Source organism: Pinus tabuliformis, chromosome 7 (assembly GCF_031772625.1).
Source record: "Pinus tabuliformis cultivar Carrire ecotype Pingquan chromosome 7, CPIR1, whole genome shotgun sequence".
NCBI lineage: Eukaryota > Viridiplantae > Streptophyta > Pinopsida > Pinales > Pinaceae > Pinus > Pinus tabuliformis.
In genome coordinates, this window is record NC_142293.1 from 357,292,148 (window position 1) to 357,307,468 (window position 15,321).

A 15,321-nucleotide genomic window follows, 5' to 3' on the forward strand; every position below is an offset into this window, starting at 1 on the left:
AACAATTTTAGTTGATTCTTCTCCTCCAATATCTTTTCCACTTCGAGTTGAGCCAGAGACTAAGATTGGTATTTTGAAATAGGTGCTTCTAAAGAACATGTTGGAGATAAAACCTAAGAGACAATGTATCTTTGGTATTTCATTTTTCTTTCCAGATGGAATTTGAATAGAGGAAATAAGTGCCATGTCAGGTCACTCAACAATTATTTCAAAAATAATTCAAACTGTAGAATCAATAGGTGGCATTTAAAATATGGATATTGAAATCCATATTTTAGAAGAAGATTCATAAAAAAAGATAGTGCAATGGAGAAAAGAAAGAAGGCTATGGTAATTTGTTAGGTTTGGTTTATGAAAGATCTGATCAAGATTAAATTAAGAACACAATATTGTGATATGCAATGTCATTGAGAAGCACTTGCCAATGCTGATATGGAGAAGAATACATAGGATAATGTTAATATTTTCATCACAAACTTTGGAAAATTTCATAATAGAATGGACCAAAGGAAGAGAAAAAAATTGGAAGTAAAATTTTCATTTGAAATAAACAATAGATATTTGAATCATGATGTGAATAGAACCAACCACAAAGATAAATAATCCTATGAATTTGATCATTAGATGTGGATTCAACCTTGAACGAGATATTGAAGCTTAATGATTAGGTGTCTAGGTGGACCTTGACAAAGAAATTGAAGTGTAATGATTACATTATAGGTCGACAAAGACGAAGAGCTATGCTAGAAAACATGAGGTAGACATATATGACAATGCATTTTTACCAGGTCCAAGAGATAAGTGTTAAAGAAAGGTTGAAAGGTTGAAAAGTTATAATGCCTACAAAATCAAGAGTTTTATGAGGAAACCTATGCTACGTTACATTGATGATAAAGTAGATGGAAAAGATGAAAGTGTACAATATGCCAAAGGTACATTATGGCTAGAGTATCTCTCACACAAATAATCCACACTTCCAAATATTTTTGTTAAGTTGTCTTCATTATGCTAGAAATATGTGTTGAAGGTGCCAAAGGAATGACAGACATTATCAAACAATTCCATAGAATTCATAATGTGTTCCTTACATCGGATGTGTGGAAATTCAAACTCAGGTGTAAAGGGGTAATAGATTTGGAACTTCACAACACTTCCTTTGGTATGTTTTTGACAGGAAGAATGTCTTTCCCTCTCTTTGCCTGACTCTATGGTCAAAACATCAAAGATGTATTTATACATTAGTAATCTTCCTCAATCCCTTAACTTATTCATTTCTAAAATAAATTTTACATAAACTGCATTCAAGTTTCTATCAATTGGTCAAGTTACTTATGTGGAAAGAGAGAAATATTTTGGCATATAAATATCATATAAATACTATTGTGAGATACAAAGTCAGTTATGTTTATCTAGAGGACATTAGAGAACTGGTGGGTGTTTTTCAATAAAGGATGTTTTTGGACTGGTGGGTGTTCGATGTATGAAGGGACGTAGAATGAATTTCAACAATGATAAAGTTTGACATCAACATTTGGTGGACACACATAATTTTCCCATAACATTTGAACTCCATTGAAGATGGAATTATTCATGCATGTGGTTGAAAAATTGGTATTATTCTTGATGATGTCAGCTACACAATTCCAATATATGCTCTTCCAAATGCTACTTGATGGGCCTCCAAATTAGACACAAATTAAAGCCCATCTAACCTTTCTTAGGAACATAAAGGCTATATTAAATCTCTCCTTCTACACTTAATAATGTTTTTTTAGCTTTAATATGTTCATAGGAAGGTTTAGAGATAATTGCATATTATGTGCCTAATATTATTTATTTTTGCATAATATTGAGAGAATATGGAGTAAATTATGAATGAGATAATATAGGGACTTGCTCCCTGCTACAAGATGGACCATGATTGGATAATAAATGATCTAAATATCATTAAATTACTCATAAATTCTGGAGCTCCATTGATTTAGAAAATGTAGGAATATGTTCCCTGTCATTTAATGAAGATTCCTAGTGTTGAGAACCAAATCCACTTTTTGAAGGATTTTTGAGGGGAAAGTTTCCTCCTTTCAAGGACAATTCTTCCTCATCTATTTTTATAAGTACCAATTCAAATTTTCATCTAGGGGCATGTATTTATTAATCTTCTTGTGGAGAAAACGTGTTATTTCGTAGCTCCTCTTTCATTTCTAGCAAGGATATACTTGGATTGATTCAAATAATGAAGTTTGGCGCCTTTTTTAGCTTTTAAAGATTGGTTCCCTCCATAGTACTTTTTTTTACTTGGGCTTGGCCATCCCAAGAGCCTCATATCCCTCTTGTACAATTTCTTTATTTCCTTTGAATGTATTTTTCACTTACATCTCTTATTTTTGCATTTACTATTTATGCTTCTTTTGTTGCAAGTCATATTGGTTAAATGAATGAAGTTGGTTGTTTTGAAGGTTATTTACCAATTCACAATCATTATGCATCATTATAAAAAAAATTAAAAGTTATATTCATCATTGAGATACTTGGATGGTTTTACTAGTTCACAAATCTAGAATTTTTGGAAGTCCCTTGTAGCAAAATAGTAGTAATTTCTACTATTTTTTAGAACATGTTAATAAGATTCATTTGAGTTGATTAAAATTCTATTGGGTCATAAAAAAATTCAATTTAATAACAAAATTTACCACATATAATTTTGACATGACTAGGTTGGGTATTTGGCAAGCTAACTAGCTCACTAGTTCTTGGATTCCCTGTTTTTAAAGTAGTAAATTTTTACTATTTTTTAGCACATGTTAACTAGAGTATTTTGGAGTGATTCCAATTTGAACAGAGTCCTAGGAAAACCCGATTAATAAAAAAAATCATCTCATTTGTTTTTTATTTACTTGGGCATTTGACAAGTTATCTCACTCCTATAGCAAAATAGGGCTTCCTGTAGCACCTTATGTAACACACCTATAGCATGTGTAAACTTGACTAGATCTGCTCCAAAAATTACCTTATCCCTTAGGATTGAATAATTACCCCTAGGCTCCAAAACCATGATTGAGTAAGAGAAAAACCTCTTAAGCCTTGCCTCTTCTCCATTGCAATTCACCTCTGCAATTATGGTTAGTGGACAAATTCATGACTTGAAGAGAATAATGATGAATTTCATGATTACTTTATGAAGAACCTTATGAAATTTGTTGAAAAAATATATCTTGAATGTAGTGATTGAAGAACAATTTCATTTTGTTTCATACATATAAAACTATGGTTTCCATTTCCAACATTGTTATTTCTATTTCATAGACTAGGCTTCCTTTTGACGTATAATTTACACTTTGCAAATAGGTTAATATTTACATTTCTAAAAATAGGATTAAAATTTACATTCATGCAAAGAACAATAGACTTTCATTTTTGCAAAAGTAACTAGGAGTTCCTCTTTTCAAAAGTAATTATGTTTCCTTTATGAAGAAAGAGTAGCATTTCAATTTCTTCAATTAGTTTAGGCTTGGATTTCATGACGTTCACTTCATTACATCAGATCAACAAAAGAAGGACACATTGCATGTTGGGAATATAGTTTCAAATCCTCTTAAGTTTGTATGAACATTGGGTTGATGATTTAAGTTGGTAGCCTTGGGAGTTGTATAATTCTTGCTCCAATATTGGGGCTCATCACTTTTGTCGCCATTGTCGGGAAGGTGTCAAAGTGTGCATTTTTTTCTTCCTTAGTTGATCCATTTAAAAAAATAAAATCATTGGGAATATTTCATTTCAAAAACTTTCATTTCATTAGAATTATTATTCAATTTTTTTATAAAAACATAAAAAAAATACTTCACCAACACCAAACCCCCCCATTTGATCACGTGGTGCAGTAGGAACCATATCACCATCCACTTTTGTAGGTAGAAGAAGAAGAGGTGGAAGATAAGGTACAAGAAATGGATGGATATAATGACAATAAGGAAGATCCTCTTGTATTTTCCATTCAAGATACCAATATCGGTGTTCATATGAAGAACATCCCTTCATATTTCCTTTGCAACTTCCATGGTATGAGGTTAGAGGATCCAAAAGCCTTTCTCTTTGATTTTTAAATCATTCGTAGATCTTATGGTTACTTACTAAACACTCAAAAATTGAGTTTTTTTCCAAAAAAATTGAAGGATAGAGCTCTTAAATGGCTTATTATTTTAGGGGCTAATTCAATAAGATCATCGAATGATATGAAAAAGATATTTGTAGAAAAATAGATATTTCTAGAAAACTATAAAGATCATTACCTTAAAGAGGAAATATTTAGAATTTCTAAAAAAGAACATGAGAGCCTTGAGGATGTAATATAGAGGTTCATGTATAATGTTGAGAGGGAAAAATTACATCATTTAGTATTTGGAACACTAAAAACCCTCTTACTTAGAACAATTAGATATGAGTATATTGATCTCCTTAACATCATGAGTAGAGGTGATGTGTACCAATTATCATTTGAATAATTTTTTTAAATATGCAAGTGCATATCAAGAGGAAGGGAAAGAGTAAGTAAATTAGCATCAAGATTGGTAAGTCAATCTGAACTTGGAAATTTTCTTGATAACTTTAAAGACAAAAATTCTTAGCAATCTAAGTCAACAAGTAGAAATGTTAAGAATGAAAAATCACAAAAAATAATATGTTGATATTTGTGTTATCAATGAATAATCACATGTTACTAAATATTTTCCATCATTACCAAGGAGCAAGTCAATCACCAAAGATGCTCTATTATGTAGCTCCAAGAAGACCATGGCAACTTAGTCAACCTTCTTTGATGCAAGAACCTAATTCACAATTTCAAAATTATGCACATCCATCTCAAAGTAATTGGAACACACCCTTTCCTTGGCAACCTTGGCCATCTCAACCCCAAAACCAATATTTCCAATAAGGTTGGGAAGGACCTTATCCGAGAAATCCACAATCTCCTCAATATCTTCCTCAATATCCTCCATACCCAACTCAATTCTATCCTTACCATCCACATCCACCACAACCACAACCTCAACCACATCTATCTCAAAGATCCACTCCCACTCAACTACCTATACCACCATTCCCAAACCCACACAAGGAAGTAGCTCAACCCACTTACAATGCTGAGGTACAATAATTCCAAACAACGCATCTTAATCTAAATAGTATTCATCATAGCTCAGGAAGAGTATTGCAGAAAATGGATTTTCTTGATGTCATTGAAGGACACCATTCATAAAAAGAAGATTCAAATGAGGAGACCAAAGAATCATGGGCTTCCCTGGATGAAGAGTGGAAATCGAAATCTGAGATTGAGAAATTTCCCTTATGTTTACCATCAGATCCTCCATGTGTTCAAGAGAAAAATCAACAAAAAAAGAAATATTTGAATATCATGGTGGAAGAGGAAAAAGAAAGAGATCCAAAAGTGCAAGTGGACCAACGACATCACAACTATATTAAAATATGGTTCTAGACAATCATAAAGTTTCAACAACACACTCTTCTTCACAACTCCTGATATCATATTAGTCAAAGCATTTAGTCTCTCATATTTAGGTACATGTCAAAGCATATCTTTCAGCCCCACACACAATTTTATCTGTCATCTTGATGTGAGCATGGCTCCATTGGAAATATTCCTATACTTGAAAGATATTTTTATTTTTTTTGAGGTAGAGTAGGATAGAAAAAAGAAATAAAAAATGGAAAAACGAGGAAAATGAGGAAAAGTAAAATCTCAGGTGAAAGCCTCCTTTGAGGTGCCTAAGATTGGCTTACTGATTGAAAACCTCCTTGAGACGATTAGTGGGTTGGAAAGAAAAAAATAAAAAAAAGGAAAATATCCTAAGTGAAAATGTCCTTTGAGGAACCTAGGAAGACCTGCTAGTTGAAAAAATCTTTGAGGCAACTAGTAGGCCTAAAGAAAAAATGAAAAAAGAGAATAAAAATGGAAAAAGGATGAAAAAATAAAAATAAAAAATAAATGAGCAATTAGGCAAGCAAAAAGTAAGAAACAATCAATGTTGGGCTTCTTATCTTCTGTGAAAATGGGTCAAGAAGGGCCAAGGACATGTCAATCCATCACCCTCATCCATTTCAAACATCCACCCATCATTTCCAAGCCTCTCCCATTCGTTTTCCTCGTTGCCCTAAAACGATATAGGAAGGTTCTATTTTACTACATTGGGCCAAAATACATAGGGATTTTTTTGTTTTACCATATCTAAAAATCCATACACCCATTGGCCGATTCATTTCATGGGGAGATGAATATTGATGATGGTAACATACTCAAGGAATTTCAACAAATTCCAATGCACACTTTTCAAGAAATCAGACTCTATCACCTACAACTATTTTTACATCTTCTCGATACTCATGCATCCATTGGCCAATTTTTCTATGGGGAGATGAATAAGGATGATGTCAACATTCTCACAAAGTTTCAGGTCGGTCCAATCTACCATTTGAGAGATATGGATAAACAAATGTTTCTATAGGAGTGTTCCAAAATTGCTATAGGAGTGACCATAATTGCTATAGGAATGTGATCAACATAAAGATAGGGGTCATATCATATTCTTCCTTTGGGGGGATGAATAAATTATTCTACCACACTTCCATGATCATGCATCCTCCACACTGTGTAGTCACTTATCCATAAAAAAATCCATCTTTGTCCATGCAAAATACCCATTTTCACCCATTTTTCATTACTTTCACAACAACCAATATTTTTCATCCTTTTCCATATATTAATAATGAATTATTAGTGATATTAGAGGCATTATGTAACGAGTAATGTGATATTAGAAATTTTTGTATGACTTCTACAAGGAGACACACAGTCCTATAAAAGTTTGCAATTACCTTATAAAACCACAATTGAGAGTAAGAACCAATCATCATGAAGACATTCGAAAGATATTTCCTCAATTTTGGGCAGCTATAAGACCTGTGAAAAGCTACTAAAAAATCATTGTTCATCTCCGACAATAGCCTTTGATCCATGGTGGTACCTATAATTTGATCACTTGAATCATGGAACTTCAATCAACAATGAAAACATTGATGAAAGTGATATTTTGTACATTAGAGGGAATTCCAACAGTCACATTAGCCTTCCAACCACTACTTCTAGGTTCTAGCAATCATATTATTGTTCCAATGGTCACATCAACAGATCCATCAATCACATCATCTACTACAACATCTCCCACAAAAACACACCTAGGGTAAGGCTTAGGTATGTAATCCTCTAAAACTTTCCTATGAACTTATTTTAGCTTGAAAAACATTGAAATTATATAAAGGATTTTTTTTTATAGCCAAAATTAGTAATAGAGGAACGTCAACCTTATCTTTCATTTAACTTCACTTTTCCACCAAGGCAGCCACATATGTGGGAGAGGAACATGACAGAAGTGAAAAACATTTGAGAAATTGGGTTGTTATCATTTAGTCATGATAGAATACAAGAAGTGCAAAGGGGGAGGTGGGGCCAACTCACTTAACTCTGAGTTTATTTTGCATGCAATGGATTTTTTTGTTTCAAAAAACTATATAAAAATAATAAAATAATAAATAAACAAACATAAAAAATAAAAGGTGGACCAAAACCTCTTGGCATGAAAATATTACTTTCTATAGGATTCAGGTTGTGTGCTATAGGAAGGAACATAAATGCTACAAGAAGAACAAAGTTGCTACAGGAAGGAACATCACTGCTATAAGAAGAACATATTTTCTATAGGAAGCTAATAAAGTGATACAGGAAGGAAAATTTATAACTAAAGCCTTGGGAAGAAAATAAATATTCAAAGGAAATGGGAAGGGTTAAAACAAAGATGCTACAAAAGAAAACAAAGCTGCTTTATGAAGTAAATAAATTGCTATAGAAAAGAACATAACTGCTAGAAGAGTAACATTAGTGCTGGAAGAGTAGCAACGATGCTACAAGAGAGCTACTTTATTAAAATTTTGTTACTGGAGTGTTTGACAATGATTAATTAATTGCTAAAAGGTACAAAGAAACATAATAGAGTTGCAAAGGATTTTCTATAGGCAATATGGGCTTCATAATGGTAAATTACCCAAGGGTGAAAGGTATCCAAGTTAGTAGGTCGGTCATCACATCGTTCCTTTCTTTTTCCTTAGGTTATTTACCATGATTTCTCTATCTATAAGAATAAAGAGATGTGTTTCAAGTGTTTTCAATTCCATAATTTAATAAGCAAAGTAAAAGTCAGATTGCTAGTCAAGGGTGTTCATGCAAATTTGATGGATAGGACGCTGTGTCATGGCCAAGAATAATAGAAATAAAGGTTGAGCCAAATCTAAAGGAAGAAATTGAAGAGCATGCATGGTTCCATTCAATAGAATAAGCTATATCCACATTGGTGTGGGACATCACAAAAGTCATTTAAGGCACAAATGAAGAATCACAGGGCAATAATATGGATAGGTTGCTCATAAGATGAGAAATAGTTTCAGTGGGTGGGTATGATGGGCCTCCAAACTAGACATAAATTAAGTCCCATCTAACCTTTCCTAGGCACATAAAGGCTATATTAAATCTCTCCTTCTACACTAGTTATTACAACCATATATGGGCTTGTGGATATAATTGTATCAATCCTATATTGGTCATGTATAGAGGTGAGCCATGGTGTTTGGCATGAATTGTGGCATATCATCTCGGTTAAACCATTTAAAGCACTATTGTGAATTTGAGAAATTTTTTATCACCATTGCTTCATCATTTAGTGTATTGGTTGACAGTTGTGAGAGTCATTGGTCTTAGTCATGCATGGGAGAGAGTTACTTGTTATCATGTTACAAAGATGCATGAAGTGTTGGGTATGATTTTTGTAACCATGTACTATCATAATATAGTCTTGTAACATTGTTATCTTTGTCATATCACTAGTACAAAATGGTCAATTCATTACTAAAATAATGATTAAACTTTGCATATAAATGACCATTTTTTAGTTACTGATCAATAGTGGCTAATTTATAGTATATTATAACATGAAAAACTTTTAGTCATATTTAGTTAATCATTAATTGGTTGTCTTAATTTTATCATTTATTAGTATATTTAGCCATAAATTTGGCCATTGTTTTAGTCATTTATTTAGTCATTATTTGTCAAAACTAATCACCAAATACACAACAAAATATACTACTACATGATCACTCGAGAAAACCAATATATGAACAAAGAAATATGACCAAAATGTTGGTCACATTATAATATATGATAAATTAGCTACACATACTCATATATATGTAAATTTTAGTCATCATTTGATACCAATTAATTACCATACAAATATGACTAAATTTTGGTCGTGTTATAAGATATTCTAAATTAGCTACTAATAGTCACATATATGCAAAATTTATTCATCATTTTTAGTAAAACATTTACCATTTACAATATAAATTTATCATTTTTTGGTAGTTTCATATTCATTATATAAAGGAGTGATGTAATAGTTTATATTCATTTCATTTATTTTCATTAGTAATTATTATAAATGACTAATTTAGTCATTGTAAATTCATTTTGTTTATGTTCATCATTAATCAATATAAACTATTAATTTATTAGTGTTAGATTTATTTTGTGTTCATTATTAATCAACATAATTAATTAGTATGATTTTGTGACTAAATTAAAAAATTCCATACAATGTGCATACTCATCGAATATGAAAATGCAAAGTTACATATGTTAATTCCAATACCAAATAATATAAAGTACAACTATAAATAATTTCAGCCACATAAATTATATTATATGAAATGTCAAGTATTACAATATGAGTTTCCAACTTAATATTGGTTGGGCTACAATTTACAAATGAAATATTGTTTCATCACTTCAAAACATTATTGTTGTGTTGTCAAGGCATTGCAGTTGAATTCATCACCTCTAAGGGCTTGAATAAAAGTCTATATGTGTGTGTATCATGCAATATATTTACTTTAAGGGTATCACTTGATCGATTCTCTTATCTCTCTCTTTCTACATTTTTCGCCCCAATGTTATTTTTCTCATCTTTCTTCAATTCCAGCTGCTTACCATCAATACTCAGTTCCTCTTTTGAAAATGAAAGAAGATATAATGTAGAGTATAATAAATGAAAGATGATGAACACTAGAATATAAACTCAAGTATAATATAAAGGATTTATATGACATATACCTCAACATTAGAAATGCCAATGCCATTTTCCCCCAAAAAAGAAAGAAACGGTTTGAACAAGTTTTTTTCAGTTGAGTGATAGTGGCCACTATGTGGCCAGATGATTTGTATAAAGAAATAGAATAAAATGTCACGATAGAAAATAACACCTTAGGAACTTAATATTAAACCTTCAGGAAAATATTAGGCATAATCATGCCAACTAAGTTACATGCTAAAATTCTCAGGTTGCAGATAACCTGTAGAAATCAAATTAATCTCAAATAAGAAAACTATCCTCCAAATAATAAAACATAACCACGTGAGTGTTAGGTCCCTATATGACTAGTGTAACCCCTTATTGTTACTAGTACAACCCACTTATTATATTGTTGTGCCCATGTAGTCCCCATATTGTTATTATTGTGCCCCATAGAAGCCCACTATTATTATTATTGTGCCCTTACATTATTATTGTTATGTCAGCTTTGATTATATTATGACCCCTTAGACTCCTATATATAGAAAGGAGGTCTTTTCATTTGTATCATCCAAGAATTTTTCATTTGTGTCATGTAAAGGAGGTTGCCCCCTCAAAGAGGATTATTTTGAAGGTGTTTATCTATCTTTTCTATCTTTTGTGAGTTGGTTTCATAACGTTTGGTATTAGAGCTTTGGATTTTAGGGTTTCGCTGCTCCAAACAGGTCATCGTGGAATTTTCGCTATAACGTTTTTTCTGCGATGTTTCAGAAGAGAAAAAAAAACTATTTGAGAGGTAATCTTGTTGAACCTCGGGTCGAAATTTCATATCACGTTTCGCTATATTTTCGGAGCTATGATCTGAGGAAGTTAGGGTTTTGGCAAACTCCAGAATTTCATCTAAAACAGGTTATCGTGGAATGTTCGTTATAAAGCTTTATCTACAAATTTGCAAAATCTTAAAAAAAAACCCCTTTGAGAAGAAATCAGTCTGAACCTCGACTCCAAATTTCAGATCCTGTCTCACTATATTTTTGAAGATATAATCTGAGGAAGTTAGGGTTTTTGTGGACCCCTGAATTACATTCCAAACAGCTAACCTTGGGAAAATCGTCATAACTTTCTCTCTGAGCATCAAATTAAATTTTCATTAGAAGCTATAGAAAGAGGACAAACTGTAGTTTTTTGGGTACCATTTTCAGAACCTAAGTTTGAAATAGTGACCCACATCACATCGTACAAGTTCTCTCTATAGAATAAGTCTATACTCAAGTCATCATGGGAGATTGTACATAACGCTTTCTTGGAGAATCCAATTTCGATCAGACTGGTGGAAATGGTAAGAGGACACAGAGGGCTGCTGCAGGTCACGATTTCAGAACTGGAAAATCCAAATTTACAGAGTTACAGTCATTTCAAGATTGAGCTCCTAAAACTAAGAAAAGCCAATATGAGGAAGTTTGATGGCAAGGATCCGGTAAGTTGTATAGTACAGATGGATCAATATTTTGATCTACATGAGGTGCAATTGTTACAAAAAGTACGTATTGCATCTTCATATTTAGAACCGAATCAATTTTTATGGTATAAAGGGTTGTGTTCTCATAAAGCACTTGTCACTTGGTCAATTTTCATAGAAGAAATGATAGTACATTATGAGGATACAAAGAGTAACACCTTATTTAGCCAATTGATAAATCTCAAACAAAAGGGTTCAATGGCAGAGCACATTGAGTATTTCAAAAAATTGAATATAAGGGTAAATGATATTCCAGAGAAGAAAAGGATTGATGTCTTCATAGGGACTTTAAAGGATAACATTCAACATGAGGTTTGTCTTTGGGAGCCTAATTCATTAGAGAAGGAATTCAGGCTGGCAAGAAAAATTGAAAGAAAAATTATGGAAACAAGGAATCCTACCACTCACAACTATAAATATGGAAGTGTTTTTTCTTCTAGCCTTCCATAACCTACAAGGTTTACATGACAACAATTGGAAAAAAAAAGAGAAAAATGACTTTGTTACATTTGTGATAGCAAATACATGAAAGGTCATAAGTGTGCTGAGAAGAAATTATTTTACATAGATTGTGAAGAGGAGGAAGAAAAGGATCAAGAAACATCAAAAGAAGAGGATATACACCAGGAAACAACCCCAGAGAAAGAAGAAATGAATCCTAACATATCTTGTAAGGCATTGGAAAGAATTACAACTCCACAGATGCTCAAGATAGAAGGGCATATGAAGAAGAAAAAGTTTCAAGAAGTGAAAGATCACGTCGAGAAATAAGAAATGAATCTGACCATGTCTTGTAATGCATTGCCCGGAATTACCACTCCTAAAACTATCAAAATAGAAGGACATATCAAGAAGAAAAATGTTCAAAAAGTGAAAGATCACGTCGAGCATCAAGAAATGAATCCGACCATATCTTGTAATGCATTGGAAGAAATTACCACTCATAAAACTCTCAATATAGAAGGACATATTAAGAACAAAAATGTTCAAGAAGTGAAGCATCACATCGAGCATCAAGTAATGAATCCAACAATATCTTTTAATTCATTGGAATAAATTACCACTCCTCAAACTCTCAAGATAGAAGGACATATCAAGAAGAAAACAGTTCAAGCATTGAAAGATCACATCGAGTATCAAAAAATAGTTCTCCAACTTTTGAAGGATAATGCCACTTTGGTGTAGAATCGAATGAAACAGCAGGCATATCAAGATCACAGTGAAAGAGGTTTTGATGTAGGCGATTGGTTATTTTTACATCTACATCTCAAGCAATCTATTTATGAGAAGGAAATGTTTGCAATACTACATGAACTTAAGAAATGGTGACCTTACCTAATGGGAAGACACCTCAAGGTAAGAATGGATCATGATAGTCTAAGACAATTTTTAGAACAAATATTATCTTTAGAAGAATAGAAAAAATTGGTCACAAATATGTTGGGTTATGACTTTCAAATCATCTACAAAAAAGGGAAGCAAAATGTTGCTGCAGATGCACTCTCAAGAAAGGATGAGGATGTGGAAGCATTTTTTTATGCTATTTCTATTATCTAACCAAATTGGATAAACGAAGCAAGGGATGAATGGAATAAGGATGAAGAAGTGTGCCCACTCATTCAAAAGTTACAGAAAATCCCAATTCAAACAATATTGCTAGAACTTGATGAGGAAGGAAAAATCATATTGGAACCTGGAGCAGTCATAGAAACAAGAACCTGACAGCTATGAAATCAATCAATTTCAAAGTATCTCATCAAGTGGAAGAACTTACCCACTGAAGATTCCACATGGGAGGACAAGAATTTTATACAGAAGCATCAAGACTACTCAAGCATTCAAGACAACACTTTTTGAAGGAGAGGGGTTGTTAGGTCCCTATACTACTAGTGTAACCCTTTATTGTTATTAACACAACCCCCTTATTATATTGGTGTGCCCATGTAGTCCCCATATTTTTATTATTGTGCCCCATAGAAGCCCACTATTGTTATTACTGTGCCCTTACATTATTATTACTATGTCAGCTCTGATTATGTTATGAGCCCTTAGACTCCTATATATAGAAAGGAGGTCTTGTCATTTGTATCGTCCAAGAATTGTTCATTTCTGTAATGTAAAGTATGTCGCCCCATTGAAGAGGCTTATTTTGAAGGTGTTTATCTATATTTTCTATCTTTTGTGAGCTGGTTTCATAACAGTGACAATATTTGTAATAATGCGATAAGAAATATCCCATCTAAAAATAATAATATTTCATACCTTCCAAACGGAATTCAAGGAATAAGGTTATCTTCAGATTGAAGTGAAATTTCCTTCAAAAAAAAATCAATAAGAAATTTGTTGGAAATCCTCTCCTGTGTTCCAAAAGGTAGGGACAACGAAGGTTAAGTTAAATAAGTACAAGTTCAAGAACACTAACAAAATGATACATGGACCAAAATCACCTATATGGACATCATTTTTTAAATAATTTAGTGAGATGCTTGGGTTATCTTCAATATGTTTTTGTAACAAATGACAATGGATTACTAAATAAAGATTTGGGCAGTAATCATTTACAAATTATTCTAGCCTATTTGAAGTTAATTTCCTTCTAAGGAATTATGTATTTCATTATGTGATTTCACTGCCTTCCATGATTTATACATTTAAAGTTGTTTTCTTGCAAATAGTGAACATATTTTTCAGTAATTAGCCATTTTTTGATCCAATTCAGTTGGTGGATATGGTCACAATATAGACTACCCATTCTTCATTGTCCTTATATTCCTCCTTCAAAATCAAGGTAATTATTCATGACAGACTGGACTCCTAATAAAAATATCCAATTCCTTCATAGAACATGTCAACTATCATTAAAACAAACATGTAAGTCCTTTCAAGTAATGTTTCTAACTGTGAAGCATTATAGAAAGGCTTGAAAAGATATTATATACCTGACATATACTACAAAGTTCATCCTCTGACTACTTATTGAATGCTTCATATTCAAAGGAATCTATGCTAGAGAAATATGCACTTCTCTTCAAACACTTAGAAACTATCTCTTCACTTAATCCTATACTCACATTTCGTATTTCTTCCTCCAAATCCAACAATTCCTCTTATCATGGAAAAAATGATTTGGCTAGCTCACTATTTTAGGACATAAAAAGAGATCACAAAACATGCCAGCTAAACCATCTTATTGTGAGGTAGGATAATCCTACTAATATGAAATATTTTCACCTAATAACATGTTATCGAGATTTAATCAAATATCTCTACGTTGATCATGTGCAATGGGAACAACGTAAACTGTTGATTGGTATAAAATAAATATATCCTATAATTAAGAATGGTAAGTTTTCAAGAACATGAGTATAATATTTTTAGTAGACACAACACTATGTAAATTACCTAAAAAAAAAATAGAGATTTTGAAAAAGACAACTAAGATATGCAAAATCTTGAGATATTAATTGCTACAAAATTGCAAAACCTTTTAATACACACACAAAAACTAGTCCTCAATGGCAAAAGATTGCAATGAGTAAATTAAATTATTATTGTAGTGTTGTTTTAATCAATCCTAATTGACCGAGGCTACAACATTTAATTGTC